The sequence below is a fragment of the Halyomorpha halys genome, unplaced genomic scaffold (genome assembly GCF_000696795.3).
Source record: "Halyomorpha halys isolate HHAL.00 unplaced genomic scaffold, Hhal_1.1 Scaffold1380.1, whole genome shotgun sequence".
NCBI classification, from domain to species: Eukaryota; Metazoa; Arthropoda; class Insecta; order Hemiptera; family Pentatomidae; genus Halyomorpha; species Halyomorpha halys.
In genome coordinates, this window is record NW_027108126.1 from 139,283 (window position 1) to 154,898 (window position 15,616).

A 15,616-nucleotide genomic window follows, 5' to 3' on the forward strand; every position below is an offset into this window, starting at 1 on the left:
AGTATGTTACAGCAGTTCACACGTGTTACATCTTATTCTTTCTTCTCTTTTTTTTTGACATTTGGCTTTCGCCGATACTTAACTTATATATATATCAGCTGTTCGACACAATCAGCTGGTAGGGCCTGTCTGCTGTTATTGTACTCGGGCCGTAACTCCCCTCCCACCAAGTTACAAATTATCATCATAAACTTATACTGAACAATGTAATAACATATAAAAAAAATTGCATACTATTTACAATAAACTATAGTCAGTTAACAATAGGCTTACACGCCTTTTAAATTCAATCATATACAAAAGAAAAATACATATATCTTAACACTGTAAAAAATATACATACACATAAATATAAAACAAAAGAACTCCACATTTATCATGAAATTAATATGCAAAAAAATTAACGATAAAAAAAAAATAACTACATTTCTGGTAGTCTAATCTAGTTTAGATTATATCATACAGATGATATGAAGAAACTTTATATTGTAATTGCCAGAACTTTCTACTGTTCAATATGGACAGTTTTCCTCTTTCTTGGTTCTTTGACACTTTTTATTGTAACAATATTATGCTTTCTAATGACAATCACTCTGAATGGGCCCCATTCATAACTCTGCTGTTAGTCCCCACTTTCCTATGTACCACCGTACCAATATTTATTTTACTCATCAGGTCTCTCTCTCTCTCTCTCTCTCTCTCTCTCTCTCTCTCTCTTGAGGGGGGAGACCCTCAAGGCTTAGTCCTGGGACCGTTGCTCTTTCTTTTATACGTATTGGATATCTCATCAATACTTAAATCATGTAAATATCACATTTATGCCGATGGTATTATCATTTATATGTCTTCGAGTCCTGATAATTTTAATGAATCCATAGAAAAATAAATCAAGATGTAAGAGAAATATTTGCCAGGTCAGTAAACCTTAAACTCACCTTGAACCCATAAAGACAAAAGCAATAATTTTCGGTAGCAAATTTTATGTAAAACCATTAGTCGTAGGAAATTGTCCAAAAATTCGTTTAAATGATATACCCATTGAATACTCTCAAACTTTACTACTCTTGGGTTTAACATTCTTTTCATTGGCAAGACCATGCAGTTAGTATATCTCGGAAATGTTTTAGAAATTTGGGCCAGTTACGCAGGAATGGAGAATGCTTGCCTATCTTTGTACGGAAACATCTTGTTCAGACACTAATAATACCACACATCGACTATTGTAGTATATTATTTACAGATATGCAGGGCAAAGACTTATCAATCCTTCAGAGGGCATTTAATGCATGTGTTAGATTCATTTTCGATGTTCCAGTTCATGCAGTTCATGCCCGTTCGAGCATGTAACGCCGTTTTTCGAAGAACTCTGTTGGCTAAAACTCCCTGAAAAAAGAAAATACATGCTGGGTAGTTTCCTGTACCAACTTTTTAAAGATAAAACTCCTAATTTCCTTCACGATCTCTTTGAAAAACAAAGTCCTCAATTGCATCACAAGTTTTGGAATCATCTAATGTCAAATAAATTACTTCTCCAATATTACCATTTATTAGGAGGAAGAATCACGATTCAAGTCCTTTTATTGGTGTAAAAAAATCTTCCATGATAAGAACGAATCCTTTAATCGAGTTTTTACGTTTCTTCACCAACCTTTCGTCTTAATCCCCCTCCTTCTTTCATTATTATTTTTTGGGGATTGGGCTAGAGGATTGAACTTGAACTTCCTAATATTCTTAGTGCAAGAATGACGGACTATCCTAAGTTAACCAACCTATTCAAGCCAGAGTGGGATAGTCTAGCTATATACATACCCCAAGTTTCCACATTCAAAACATCGGGTGCGGGGGGATTGTGCTACCAGGTGTCCGACACATTTACGACACCCATGAGGGATGTGACAGCCGTGCGGGTTGGGGCCTATGTCCCAGTGCGCTCGGTTAGGTACGTTGTGGGTTCGATTTCCACCTGGGACAGTTAAAAATTCCTTTTTCGGCAGTGTCGAAGAATGAATCTTGACACTCCAGCCTTGGTTAGTACATGGCAGCAACTCAGGTAGCCGTCAAAGGTTGGCAAAAAGGACCACTTGGCCCTCTTGCTGGACTTGTTCCCACCATCAAATACCAGAACCAAATACCACACCCATGGAACTTGCGATCCTCCGTCAACCATTACTTCTAGGTTTAGTTTGAAGGGTCCAAAGTTGAAGGATATTTTCTGTGTTACTAGTTCTCTCTCTTCTACCATCTCAGTGTTCTCTTCTTTTCCAAGGGTTGGACATGTTTCTTGCCCGTTGACATTCAACCCGGCTCTTCTACTTCCATTCGGGTCTAAACCTCACTAGCGCGTGTATCTATGATATTTTGAGCACATTCCACAAACGAGCGATCTCACTCAAATCACTCGTTCTTCCCCAGCTCTTTTGCCAATTGAACCTTTGTACCATGAATAGGAATTGCATTCGACCTTGTACCTGGATTGTTTCCATCATCATAACTAGTTTATCAGCAATTCTGTTGTAGCGTGCCAGGAGTTCCGCGGCATACTGCCCACCAGACTGTTTTCTTTGTCTCTCTAATCATCATGAATATGTCTTCCTCTGGGGAACACTGTCCTCCTCCGGACGCCTTCTTTAATCTCTCCTTGATAACTCTCCAAGGGGAAGAGATCCGCTTGAATCTGATTGAGGATGGTCCTCTTCACTCTGAGACGCCCATTGCTTTTAGTGCCTCGAGTTGATTTTCGATAGACTTAGCCTCAAAGCGGCTTTTTAGTCGATCATCCCCTTTTATGAAGTGGCTTAGTTTTTCCATTTATCCTCTAAACCGTTCTAAGTCAGAAACGGCCTTCCTCAAGTCTTGAGCGGTTGTGCGTACTTTTATCCACTACAGTGTTGTAGCGTGGGCTTACGAGAGACTTCCGGTAGTGGAGCAAACTCCGGGGGAGGTGCTTTCTCGACCCCATTTTGATTTAAAACTTCCTGGTTCAAAACTGCTTGTCTGACAATCCAGTTGGCAGCCATTATTAAAAATAAAGATTAAAGAAGAAAAAAATTGTGAGATAAGAAAACAACAACAAAAAATTGTCTTTATAACAAAAATTACTCAGGTATCAAAAGTTCCCGGATTGTGTTCCCGGGTTGAGTTCCCGCATTAACAACACAATTTCGAAATTGTGCGGGTAGCAGGGAATGTCCGATACATCTGGAGATGATGGTCAAGCAGGCAAAGAAGACCCGGTATGCGTAGACTGCATATCCGGCAGGTCAATATGGGCCGAAGAAAAGTGGTCGCGGACGAATTGAGAACTCTCGCCCGAAGTGCTGACATCTTGGCGATTCAGGAGCCATGTTGTTGGAAGAATATGGTCACAGGTTTAGGTACTACGTCGAGGGTGGTCGAGCTTGGCAGTGGCGAGAGGAGGCCTAGAGCAGCGATTGTGGTCGTTAATCCTGCCCTCGACGTATTGGAAGTGAAGCAATTCACCACAGCAGAGCAGGTGGGGCAGAGTGCCTTCGCTCTGGTCTCAGCATACATGCCGCCGCGACAGGCAAATGTAAATATTAATATAACTGCTGTGGAGGCTGTCGTGCTTAAGTATAAAAGTGTGATAGTATGTTCCGATACCAATTCGTGGAGCAAGACCTGGAGTTTGGTTCGGACAGACGCCAGAGGGAGCTTGGTAGAAGAATGCGTGGTGAGGTGTCAGCTGGTCATTAGGAACGAGCCTTCTGGTCCCACATTTGTAGGAGCGCGGGGCCAGAGTTCCTGGCTTCCATAGCGAAGCGTATTGCAGACTGGACCCTACGGTCAGACACGAGCGCGGACCCTGAACAAGTAGGGTCGGAAATGCTCTATTGGCCATATTATCCCAAATAGTTCTCGTCCCAAGGGGCTCTAACGTACTTCTGCCTCTCTGAGATGCCTACTCCTGTGAAAGCACTGCTCCCACCGCGTACTCACTAGCGTCTGTTGTCAACCTGAATTGCTTCTGAAAGTACGGAAACGCTAGTACTGGTTTCTTCTGCAACTGGTTAATGCATTTACGAATATTTCTCTCAGTGGCTGGCGTCATTACTATTGAACTACCTTTTTTAAGCAAATTATTAAGGGGTATTCCGCCATATCAGGGACGAACCGACGATAGCAGTTTAATGCCCCTCAAACCTCCTAATTCCTTTTATGTCAGTCGGGACCGCCATTCGATGTAAGGCCGCTACTTTCTTCACATTCGGTCTAGCTCCCTCTTGAGATATGGTATGTCCTACAAAATTTATCCGTTTTTGTCCAGCAATGACCGTATCCGATTTACTAAATACTAGGAGGTCATCCAAGTAATTTTGGCATACTGCTTCATCTAACGCTCTCAAGGATTCGTCAACCAGCCTCTGGAATGTAATGGGCGCGTTCTTCAGTCCAGACGACATACGCGTAAATTTGTAATGTCATCTTTCGAAAGTAAAAGTAGTTTTGTGTTAATCCACTGGGTGCATACGAATCTGGGGATACCCTTTCCAAGTCTAGGGTACTTAAGATTTTAGGCCCTCCTAGTCTGTCATGGTTATCGTCAAACCTCGATATCGGGTACTTCGCTTCGACGGTATCCTCATTGAGCTTACGATAGTCGATGACCACCCTATATTTTTCCTCGTTCTCACCTGGCAAACCTTTCTTCCGAACTGCCCATAAGGGACTATTAAAGGGTGATGTACTGTCCACAATGATTCCTTGCCTTCTTAAGTTTCCGATTTCCTCTCTTATGTGGTTCCGGAGTACCTGTGGGTATCGTTGTTCTATAACATATTTCACTCTTTCCTGCTTTAGTGGAATCTCATTAAACATCCTTCTTGTTGCACCCAATACCTCTCCTTCATTAAAGAAAATGTCATCAAATTCTGTTGTAAGTGCGTCCTTCCAATTCTCCGCCTGCGTTACTGCAACTACTTGAGCCTTCCCGTCTGATATTGTTTTTTGGCATTTGTACTTCTTTCAAATATTTATTACATTTTTTTCTGTCATTATACTTTAATCTAATTATATTTATTTCATGATGTAATTTGCATGCTAGAGGTGGGTAAGAAATAAGAGTCCTTATATATTTCTAAATATAATAGATAAAGCTTCTTTATGAACAACCTTTTTATGCACTCCACTGGTTGGTAATTGTATATGAAAAACATTATTTCGAGTAAAAAAAAAAAATCCTACTTAGAATATATTTGAAATATGGTTATGATTTATTTCTTTAGTTTTTAATTTTTATTTATCTTGTATTATTACTTCGATTATTCTATTTTATTATAATCTAGAATACAACCAATTTAATGTTTTATTGATACTTGCTAAGTATAAATTTCCATAAATTATAGATCATCTTTTTCACCTAAAGGATATCACTTATAATTAAATACCTGCTAAGTTTCTTTCATGAACTTTAATTTAAGTAATTTAATCTGAAATTACTGCAACTATAAAAAAACATCATAAATGAGTTGATAATATTTTTTATGAATGTATTATACAGAAGATGTATACAACTTTTTGAAAGGCGTGAAGGTTTGAAATTGAGAGCAAACCATAAGCTACTCATGAATTGAAAAGATTCCTAATACAGCTGCTTCTAACTTAATTAATTGCAAAGTACAAGATTTTTTGCCCGTAAGTATTTGAGTTTGTTGATGTGCTTTTGCTAATACAATATATACAGAAATATCTAAAAGCAGCGCCTCGAAGAAGACTTGGAAACGGCTCCCATTGAAAGAATTATGATTTAACTAACTTCAAGAATTCAATCGTAATTTTGGATTCTGTTGTTTTTCCTTCCCGTTTCTCACATCTATAATCGGGGAAAGGTCATGGAAACTTGGCTTTATATGAAATGAAAGAGTGCTGATCTTGCAAAGTTGGAGCCAAGGGATATTACTTGCTAGTCATCAATCAGGGCCCACCTCGCTCTCACTTAAGAATAAAAGCAGTTTAGAAAATGTCATGATATTGGTTATTCAGTATTCCTAACCGTCCTTAATAGTACCAATCAAGCGCTCACGCATTACAAAATCTTGGGGTTTCTTTTCAGAGTGAATGGAAGATATGCTAAGTAGCATCGTTATGCCCTCATTACTAACCACCTTTTTGGAAATATGGAAATCCGTAATAAGGTAAGTCGTGCAAGAGCATGTGAAGATGTAACTGATTATGTGCTTGGCATAGAACAGAAGGTGCTAATATCTGTCCTAATTTTGTTTCTAAGTGAATATAACTTTTCTCTTGGGTCTAAATATAGTCATGACCTGAGTACTTTCCTAAACTTACTGCGTTAGTATAATTAAGGTTAATTTTCAGATTTTAAAAAACTAAGGATCACAATTATTTATTTAATAAAACAAGTCAAAGTCGGGTTGTAGACTTTTGGTGAATTTATTATGAACCCCTACTTCCTTAATAGAAAAAAAAAATCATTTTTGCTCTATAAAAAGAAATTGTGTTGATAACACACATAATAGAAATAGATAATGTTATTTGTCATGCCATACAAATACGGCATCATATTAAACAGTATCAATTTCAATACAGTGTATCTATCTATTTGACCTGTTATAAAATAAAAAGTTATATGAAAGAATACTACTAATACATATCTCAATCAAAATAAAAATAATATTCGAATTAATATCGAGTAATACATTTTGGAAAAGGAGTTCAAGTTCATTACCATCATCACAATTTTGGAGAAAAAAAATCCTGTTAGTATGGACCTGAATGAGGAAAAACAAAAATTAATTCTATAGACACAATAAGGGAACTAGTTGATAATGCTTCTATTCAAAAGCTGCATAAATATAGCTAAAACATGGTGGGAACAGAATCTTGGAACTAAAATATTGAGAGTTTCAATGTAACCTTCTCTACTTTAGTTATTCAAAACCTATCTTTTAGACTGGTTGCAACAATCATCACCTATCGGATCATGATAAAAATGAATATGGGGTAATGTAAATATTGTGTAAAAAAAAATCTTACCTGAAAATTAAAATGAAATTATATCAGTTTATGTCCCTTATTTCCTCGGTTGCCGAACAGTATACCTGTAACATACCAAATGTATATGTCATAAAGTATAGTTAACATTCATATATATTTATGATTATCTGAGACATGGATTGATGAAATACGATTTCATGTTATTAACTGAAACTGATTAGTTTTTATCTACCATCACCTTAAAATAGTTTGAATTAAAGAAAGTAAAGAGCAGTCTATCACTCTTGCATGCATTTGTACTTGTTTTTGACTGCTTATTAATTTATTATTTTTAAAAAATGCAATGTAGTTATAATGTCTTTCTCTATTGTTATATGCTACTGTTTATCAAAAATTATCCCAATTGAGCGGAATTTTTTATTTAATCAGAAGACTATATCAAACAAACATCAAGGTATTAAAATAATTCCAATGTAATATATGAGTTCAGCATTATTTCAATTATCTGGAACAGTTATGATAAACTTAATGTACCAAATAAGTAATTGATAATTATAATCATGTTCGAGATGAACTACTTATCAATTTCAGGGAATGAACCTTCGTAATCTTAAGACAAGAGAAGATATCTTAAGATTACGAAGGAGGCAAATTTATAGAGGTATGTTGTACTGCTCATTGCAACTCCGAAACTAGTATTCAAATGTAGATTTAAAAAAAAATTGGAAGTGTGGAAAAAATCATCCGTGCATCTCTGATGTGAATTGTAATTCAATAATGAAGGCAAATTGCTATGTTGGAGTAATGTTTAGTATGACTCAGTGGTGGCTCTTGGGTCAAAGAATACCATCCAATCTCAAGTCAAGGTTCAATTGGAATTTGGAATTCTGAATCTTATTGAAACAAATAAAAACGTAAAAGAAATGGCAATATCAGTTGAATATTTACGAAGCCCAATATTGGTTTTTAACTAGTGATTTTCTCTTATTAATATCATTTTATTAATTAAAAGTCGATTTTTGCGAATCCTTTTCCTCTTTGTGGTTAGAGAACAATGTCTAAGGTTCAATAGGTTTAATTATAACAATATATACATATATTTTTTTTTCCATATCCCTAAATTTAATTGACCAGATTTGATCTATTATAGTATAAAACGAATAAATTAGTTGAAAATTAAAGTCTTTTTTTTTGACAACGTGTATCAAATGCTGATAACTAGTATGATCCTTCCCTGAATACACGAAGCAGAGAGGGGGGAGGAGTAAAACGATCTTGTTTTGCTTCGGCCTCCTCCACTCACCTTAATTGTCTGGTTAAAGCAGCGGAAATATTCTTGCATTAAGTTTAAATTTTCTTTCCTTTTTCAATTGCGCAATTTAAGTCTTAATTGTCTTTTTCGATTGATTTAAGAGTTTTGAAACAAGTTACACCAAGATTCGAAATTAATACGTTTATTTTTATTGATTCGAAAATTGATGAAAGTTTGCAAATAGCCTGGTGAAAATAAACTTCGTGAATTTTTCATTTCTTATTTATATGTTTTTAGCTGCTTAAAAAAATCAATTCACAGCCACAAAATCAAAAAGCATTCGATTTTACCAAGCCATAATACGCTCTGACAATATACCAATTCCCCATGCATTGACATAAATGATCGAACACAGGAAATCTGCCTGAACAAATATTTTCACCCATATACAAAATACCCAGATTATTTCTATTCAATAATAATTCTTTATTAACTTTGGATTTGCCGAGAAATCTGTTTATTTCAACAAGTTTCGGTCCGACACACTGCCTCATGCATCGGAGAAGATGAGACTCGTTCTAGTTGTGTTACAGCTGCGTTGTTAGTAACAAAATGGAACAACGAAAATGTTGAGGAAGAGCCCAGCGTATACAAGACATGACCCCCATTTAGTTAGCCTATCCCATTAACTTTGAGTCAAGGCTCTGCCCTCTCACGCCGCATTACCTTTTCTTTTTTTAAAATTTTCTTTATTATTTTTTTAAAGGTTTTTAAATTGCTATATTATACTTGCCCAATTCAGTTACGATTGTCTGCCAAGTTTTCTCAGATTGAGGGAAGCAGTGTTGGTCTGGCGACGAGGCAACTGACTGACTGGAATATATCACCTTGTATAGTTTTATTAATCGTTATAGTGGTACTAGTTTTTTTATAGTGTTTGTCGGTATTGCACCTTCATGATCACTTAACTTTATGATGATAAATATAATCTATTCTTGTAAGAGCTAATTATAAGACCTGTCCGATTATATGACAGGCTGCCCCTGGACAACTAATGATTCTAACTTAAAACTACTGATATATCATTTTACTTCTTGCGATGAAATTTAAGTTGAAGAGTTTTATAATTAGATCGGATAGATTTAGGTTTGATGATTGAAAAACTTGCAGATTATTACAAAAAAAATCCGTGATGTTGTGCAAGAAGGGGGCGTTATAGGGCAAGTGGCAAGGACATGGTTCCTTCGGCCTATTCTTATATAAAGGTCATTTTCTAATCCCAGTTCCGTTTCGTTCACTTAATTTTTTTTTCTCTAGAGGAGATCGTTAGACCAGCTAACAAAATTTGATTTTAATTTTTTTTTAAGTCGCTATGAATCGGTTTTTTACTGAAATTGTTTTTTTAGACATATATTTAACTTGTCCAAAATCAGACTGACTAATCTCAACTTTGATATTTATTAAATTAATGTTAATTTTTTTAATTTTTGTCGTTATACTGATAACCCAAATGACATGGCCATTGTAGTAGTAGATACAGTCTCATAAATAGTTATTAACCAATATTTTGGAGGGACATTGTACCTTGTCCAAACATGAAGATAATATTAATTATGAAAGAGGGCCGTGGGGCCAATACCAATATAACAATATCATATATTATAGTTATAATATTCAGTTTTACTGAGATGCGTGTTCTTTTGTTGCTATACTGCTCCTTAAGTTTAATTGATAATAAAAAAATCGAAAAGCAGGTACTAAAAAAAGAAAAAAAATCACCTATACTTTACGGTATACTAACACACTTAGCAGCCAACATGTTACAAAATAATCGATAGAAGTATCCAGGGATTGATAGGCCTGAACAAGCGGTAAAAAAGTGACATTGTGTGGGATTAACCATATACAATCGAGAGAGAATGGTGTTTCTTCACTGATGGATTTCATGAAGGTCGGTGGACATTGTTGTCATAGCTTTGCTCACTTTTCTTCTTTATAGTCCTCAAAGCTAATTGACACGGTCAATTTTATTCAGCACAGAACCACACAACAGTTTTTGTTATCGGGGAGGTGTGGGAGGGGATGTTGGTCATTGAGAATCGGGTAGTTGCACAGCATATCCTTAATGTCTTTAGTCACAAGTATTACCAACATTTTTGTACCTCATAACAAGGTTCAATCGATTAATTTATGAATTTTTTTTATCATCGCGTTTCAATAATTTGATAAAACAATTATGATGTTATTATAGATTTTATATGCAGAAATATTGGCGATCTAGTTATGAACTAACTGTATATTTATTCCGTTTTATTTTTTTTCCTGTAACATATAAATGAAATACTTTTCAATTATTTACTTCGATAATTGGTAATCTTAAATTTTTACTGTAAAAGTATGTTGAAACTGGATAGCGTGTGATAAAGCTGCAGTTCTTGAGATTCATTGAATATATATATATATAAGTTAAGTATCGGCGAAAGCCAAATGTCAAAAAAGAGAAGAAGGAATAAGATGTAACACATGTGAACTGCTGTAACATAACTAACTTTATTGGTTTTTTTTTTTTTGTTTAAGTTAGCTGTGTATATTCTCATAATAATAAACAAGAACTCTGTACTAGTAGGATTACTTATCACTAAGGTTGACAACAAACCAATTCCTATATATATATCAGACGTCTATATATAATAAAGCCAGTTGTTAAAGTATCCTTGCCTCGTTATTCTGCCCGAACCCCCATTTATTTTAAGGTAATCTTTCAGTCTAATCATAAGTGGTGCCGAAACCCGGGAGTTTTAGATTCCGAATTTTCGTTACGCGGTCAGTAATATCGCGAACCGATAACGATATCAGTAGGAATTCTTGAACCAGGAAGGGAGTTATAGCCAGTAATCTAAGATGGTGGAAGCGGCAGAAGAACTGAAGAAGCTCGAGTACCAGTTGGCTCAGTCAACCGTGGAGCGGCAGAAACTCGAGGTCCAGCTTTCTAAAGCAACTGAGAATACTCAAATCGAATTGCTGAAGATAAGAACGCAGAACTCTGCGTTCATCCACGAGGTAATTAGCCAGCTGGAACCGTTCACTGGGATAGTAGGGGACCTAGAACATTTCCTCAAGGGCGGGGATCAGATCAAAAGTTTAATCGCCGCCCGACAAGGAACAGGCGCGCTGTTAGAGTCTGATGTAAAACTACTTGAGGCCTCCCTGGTTGGTCGTATCTCAAGACGGGTTCTGAATGCAGTACAGGGCGACCTGACACTACCCTGGGACACGTTGAAGGTTCGCCTCAAGAAATTTTACGGCGGCGGAAGATGGACTCCGGAGGAGGACGTTTTTTATTTATTTAAGGAACGGCGAGCCCAGAGTCAGTCGGAAGGTGAGTTCGCAGAGAAACTTCTAGTCCTTTATAACCGGCTGACGGAGAAAATGGTGGAGACTTGTGGGCAGGCAGAGGGATCCCAGAAGATGGAGTTCCTAAAAGGGGTGCTGAAGGTCCAACTTAATCATTATTTGGACCGCCCTGGTTCGCTTCCCAGGGACCGGGATTTTATCGACTGCGCCCATGACCTTGTGGATGCGAGGGAACCTAGCGAAGCCCGCTTCGAGAAATATGTAGCAGAGTGGACGGAGGTGAGGTCGCCACGAAGACAGCAGCGAAGCTCCGGCAGACGGACCACCCACGATAGGGGCAACTTTGAAAAGAGGCCAAGTAGAAGACCAGAGGACAGAAGGCAGCGATCGGACCGGCGCTGCTATGAGTGTAATAAGACCGGACACGTAGCCGCGCAGTGCAAGTACACAAGATGCTACGAGTGTGGCAGACAGGGGCATGAAGTTCGTGAATTCCCGAGACACCGTGTGCCGGGGGTTACACACTAGGAGAGAACCTCCACCGGAACCTATGGAAGTCAATAATCAGGACTGGACCAACAGGAGGGCCGAAAAGAGGAGCGGAAGACGATTCACCAGCGATGAATCATCAGGCGAGGAGAGCATCCGTTCTGAGCGCAGCCACCCGGCTTCGAGAAGCCATGAGGTAAGAGGAGGGAACCCCTGGGTGGGAAGGGCATCCGGAGCCGAGGTAGTAGTGGGTCGCGACCTTTCAAACTGAGGACGCGGTAATGGGTGGGGCAACCGGCGGGGCGAGTCAATAATTTGTAATAGCGTACGGGGTGGTCGCGTTACAAGGTTGCCCGTGGCGAGTTTGGAAAAGTCAGGGGTGAGGTTCCTGATAGATACCGGGAGTACCAACTCCTTAGTTAGCCGAAGGGGGGCGGAGCAATTAGGCATTTGGGCGGGCCGTAAACAATGCGCTTGTACGGTGTCTACTGTCAGCGGAAAATGCCAAACATTGGGGGAAACGAGTCTCAACCTGGGAGAATTGGCAGGGTTGGATACAAAAGTTCTTATCCATATTATCGAAGAGTTAATGGCAGGGTACGAACTGATCATAGGGTGTGACGTACTCCAACGAGTGGGGTTTAAACTCAACGTTAACAATAAGAGATGGCGATATACAATCGGTAAACGAAGGTACGAAGTAATGGCTAAAGGGAAAAGTGGGAGTATGAGAATTGGAGCGGTAGACTGGGATCGGACGTTGATGCGCTTGGTCGATAAAAACGATGACCTATTTTATCGGGAGGGAGAACTTTTGGCCACCACTGGGAAAACTGAACACCAGATCCATTTAAAGTCGGAAAACCCAATCTACGTAAAAGATAGGCGCTAACCCCAGGCCATGAGGACTATTATTAGAGAACAATTAGACGAACTTCTCCGACTAGGCATTATACGTCAAAGTAATTCTCCGTTTAATAGCCCACTGTGGGTGGTAGAGAAAAAACAGGGTGAACGAAGTGGAGCTACAAAACAATACAGAGTCGTGGTGGACTATCGCAAGCTGAATGAGGTAACGAAGAATGAGCGGTATCCACTGCCGCGGATCGAGGACATCCTGGACAGACTATCGGGGGCGACTATTTTCAGTACCATCGATCATAAAAGCGGTTATCATCAGGTTAAGATGGCGGAGGCAGACATACCGAAGACGGCATTTTCCTGCGAGCGTGGTCATTTTGAGTTCGTGCGAATGCCTTTCGGGCTGAAGGTAGCTTCGTTGACCTTCCAACGTCTCATGGATGAGCTACAGCGGACCCTCGGGGAGGACTTCTCGAAAGTCTACATGGACGACCTGATCGTGTTCAGCAAGAACGAGCGGGAGCATGCCGAACATTTAGCACGGGTTCTTGATAGAGTTCGAGAATTAGGTCTCAAGCTATCACGCGAGAAATCGAAGTTCGGACTTGGTGAAATCCGGTTTTTGGGTCACGTAGTATCGCGACACGGGGTGCAGCCGGATCAAGAACGGGTGAAAGCGATCCAGAACGCGCCGTTGCCGAGGAATGCCCGCGGAGTGAGGAGGTTTCTGGGGATGATTAATTATTACCGCAAGTTCATTCCTGGGATTGCGGAAATTACACACCCGCTAAACGAAATTTTAAAGAAAGGGAAACGGTTCTCCCTAGGTCCTGAACAGGTCGCGAGTATCGAGGAATGTCGGAAGATTTTAACAACGCGGCCCTTGTTGGCTTTCCCCGATTTCCAGAGATCATTCAAAGTGACCACAGACGCTAGCCAAGTAGCTATCGGGGCCGTTCTGTCGCAATATTTCGAAGAGGGCGAAAAACCGATTGCATACGCCGGACGAAAACTAAATTCGGCCGAACAACGATACAGCGGTATTGAACGCGAACTTTTGGCGGTTGTATGGGCGGTAGAGTATTTTCGGCCATATGTGTACGGCAGGAAGTTTGAACTCGCAACTGACCATAAACCTCTCCTACACCTCGGATCGTTAAAAGAGTCATCAGCGCGCGTATCGCGATGGAAAGAAAGTCTCGCGGCATATAATTTCCACATCTTGCACAAGAGTGGCGTCGACAATGTAGTGCCCGATTGGTTATCGCGAGACCTAGTGGTGAACGCGATCGAGGACGAGGAAGCACCGGGCGAACCGTTTGCGCTGAGGTATCTACGCGAATGGGCGGAGAGCGAGCCGGAAATTCCAGTAGTCCAACACGAATCAGATGGAAATGCGACGCCGACAGACAGACCCTCGGAACTTCCGGAAATTGATGACATAATCAACGATAAGAAGTTTCAAATTATTATCAAATCCAAGCAGGCTGCCGGGACGGAAACAAGGGCGAGTGTTTACGAGGGCTTATTGTCTATACTGATCCGCACAACCGCTACAATAGAGGAGCATGAACTGGAGCGTATATTTACGGAATTTGCGAGACCTGGTCGTAGTTGCCACGTGCACGTGGGAAATAGAATAATAGGGGACAAACTCAAGCGACTGTGGAGACAAGAACGGGTAGGCGTGGGGTATACGTTAATCAGGTGCCTACAACAGGTAGAAACGGTCGCCGATCCGGAAGCACAACGTAAACTCGTCGCCGACCACCACGCAGGCAAAACGAACCACCGGGGTATAGAGGAAACGTTACGCGCTCTAAAAAGGCTATATTTCTGGAAATCAATCAGGCGCACCGTGGGTGATTGTATCGCGGCGTGCGTCGTATGTCAACAGGCCAAATACGATCGCCGACCCCCAGTAGCAGAACAGGTAGCCACACCCACCGCACGTGAACCCTTACAATCGGTCCAAGTGGACATCTATTCTAACGAGAATCAGTCGTGGCTAACAGCGGTTGACCCGTTAGTAAAAATAGTAAAATTGCGATGGCGTATCCTATCGAAGCGAAGACCCCGGGGGCGGTATGGGAGGGGATTCTCCAATGGTGCGCAACTTATGGGGTACCGGATGAAATCACATCGGATTGTGGTCGAGAATTCGATAACGCATTAATTCGCAGTGAGAGCAAAATGCTGGGGATTACCTAGCGACTCAACACCCCCCATCACATCAAGGGCAGGGGCGCGGTCGAACGATTGCACAACACGCTAGGGGAACACCTTCGGTTGCTCAGATTAGGGCGAAATCTCGAGCCATACGAAGCCATGCCACGCGCAGTTATAGCGTATAACAACACTATACACGCGGCCACAGGGTTATCGCCCGTAGAGATAGTGTTTGGACAAAGGCGTCGCGATAGAGGAGACCTAATTACAACCAACAACAATGACCTCAGAGCGAATCTTTATCAGAAAAGGGAGCAGCGCCGAGAAACGTGGGCAAAGGTACGAGATAGGTTGATACGCGAAAAAAAAATAAGAGTTATTAAAGCCAATGACCGCCCCACAGTCTATAAAACGGGCCCGCTGGCGTTGGGTACAATCGTATATCGTCGATTGCGAACCGCCCGCAATAAAACGGCAGCGCGTTACGAGGGCCCCTATCGGATGACTACAATTAGG

General features: G+C 40.1%; 1 protein-coding gene across 1 annotated transcript in view; it reads right to left on the minus strand.

Moving 5' to 3' along the window:
- Positions 1 to 7,103, minus strand: part of LOC106689497 (mucin-2) — a 125,704-nt gene extending 118,601 nt beyond the window's left edge. The window contains exon 1 of the mRNA XM_067046536.1: positions 7,015 to 7,103. The gene's annotated coding sequence lies outside the window, so the exon portion shown is untranslated. The remainder of the gene's footprint in view (positions 1 to 7,014) is intronic.
- Positions 7,104 to 15,616: the final 8,513 nt, after the last annotated feature.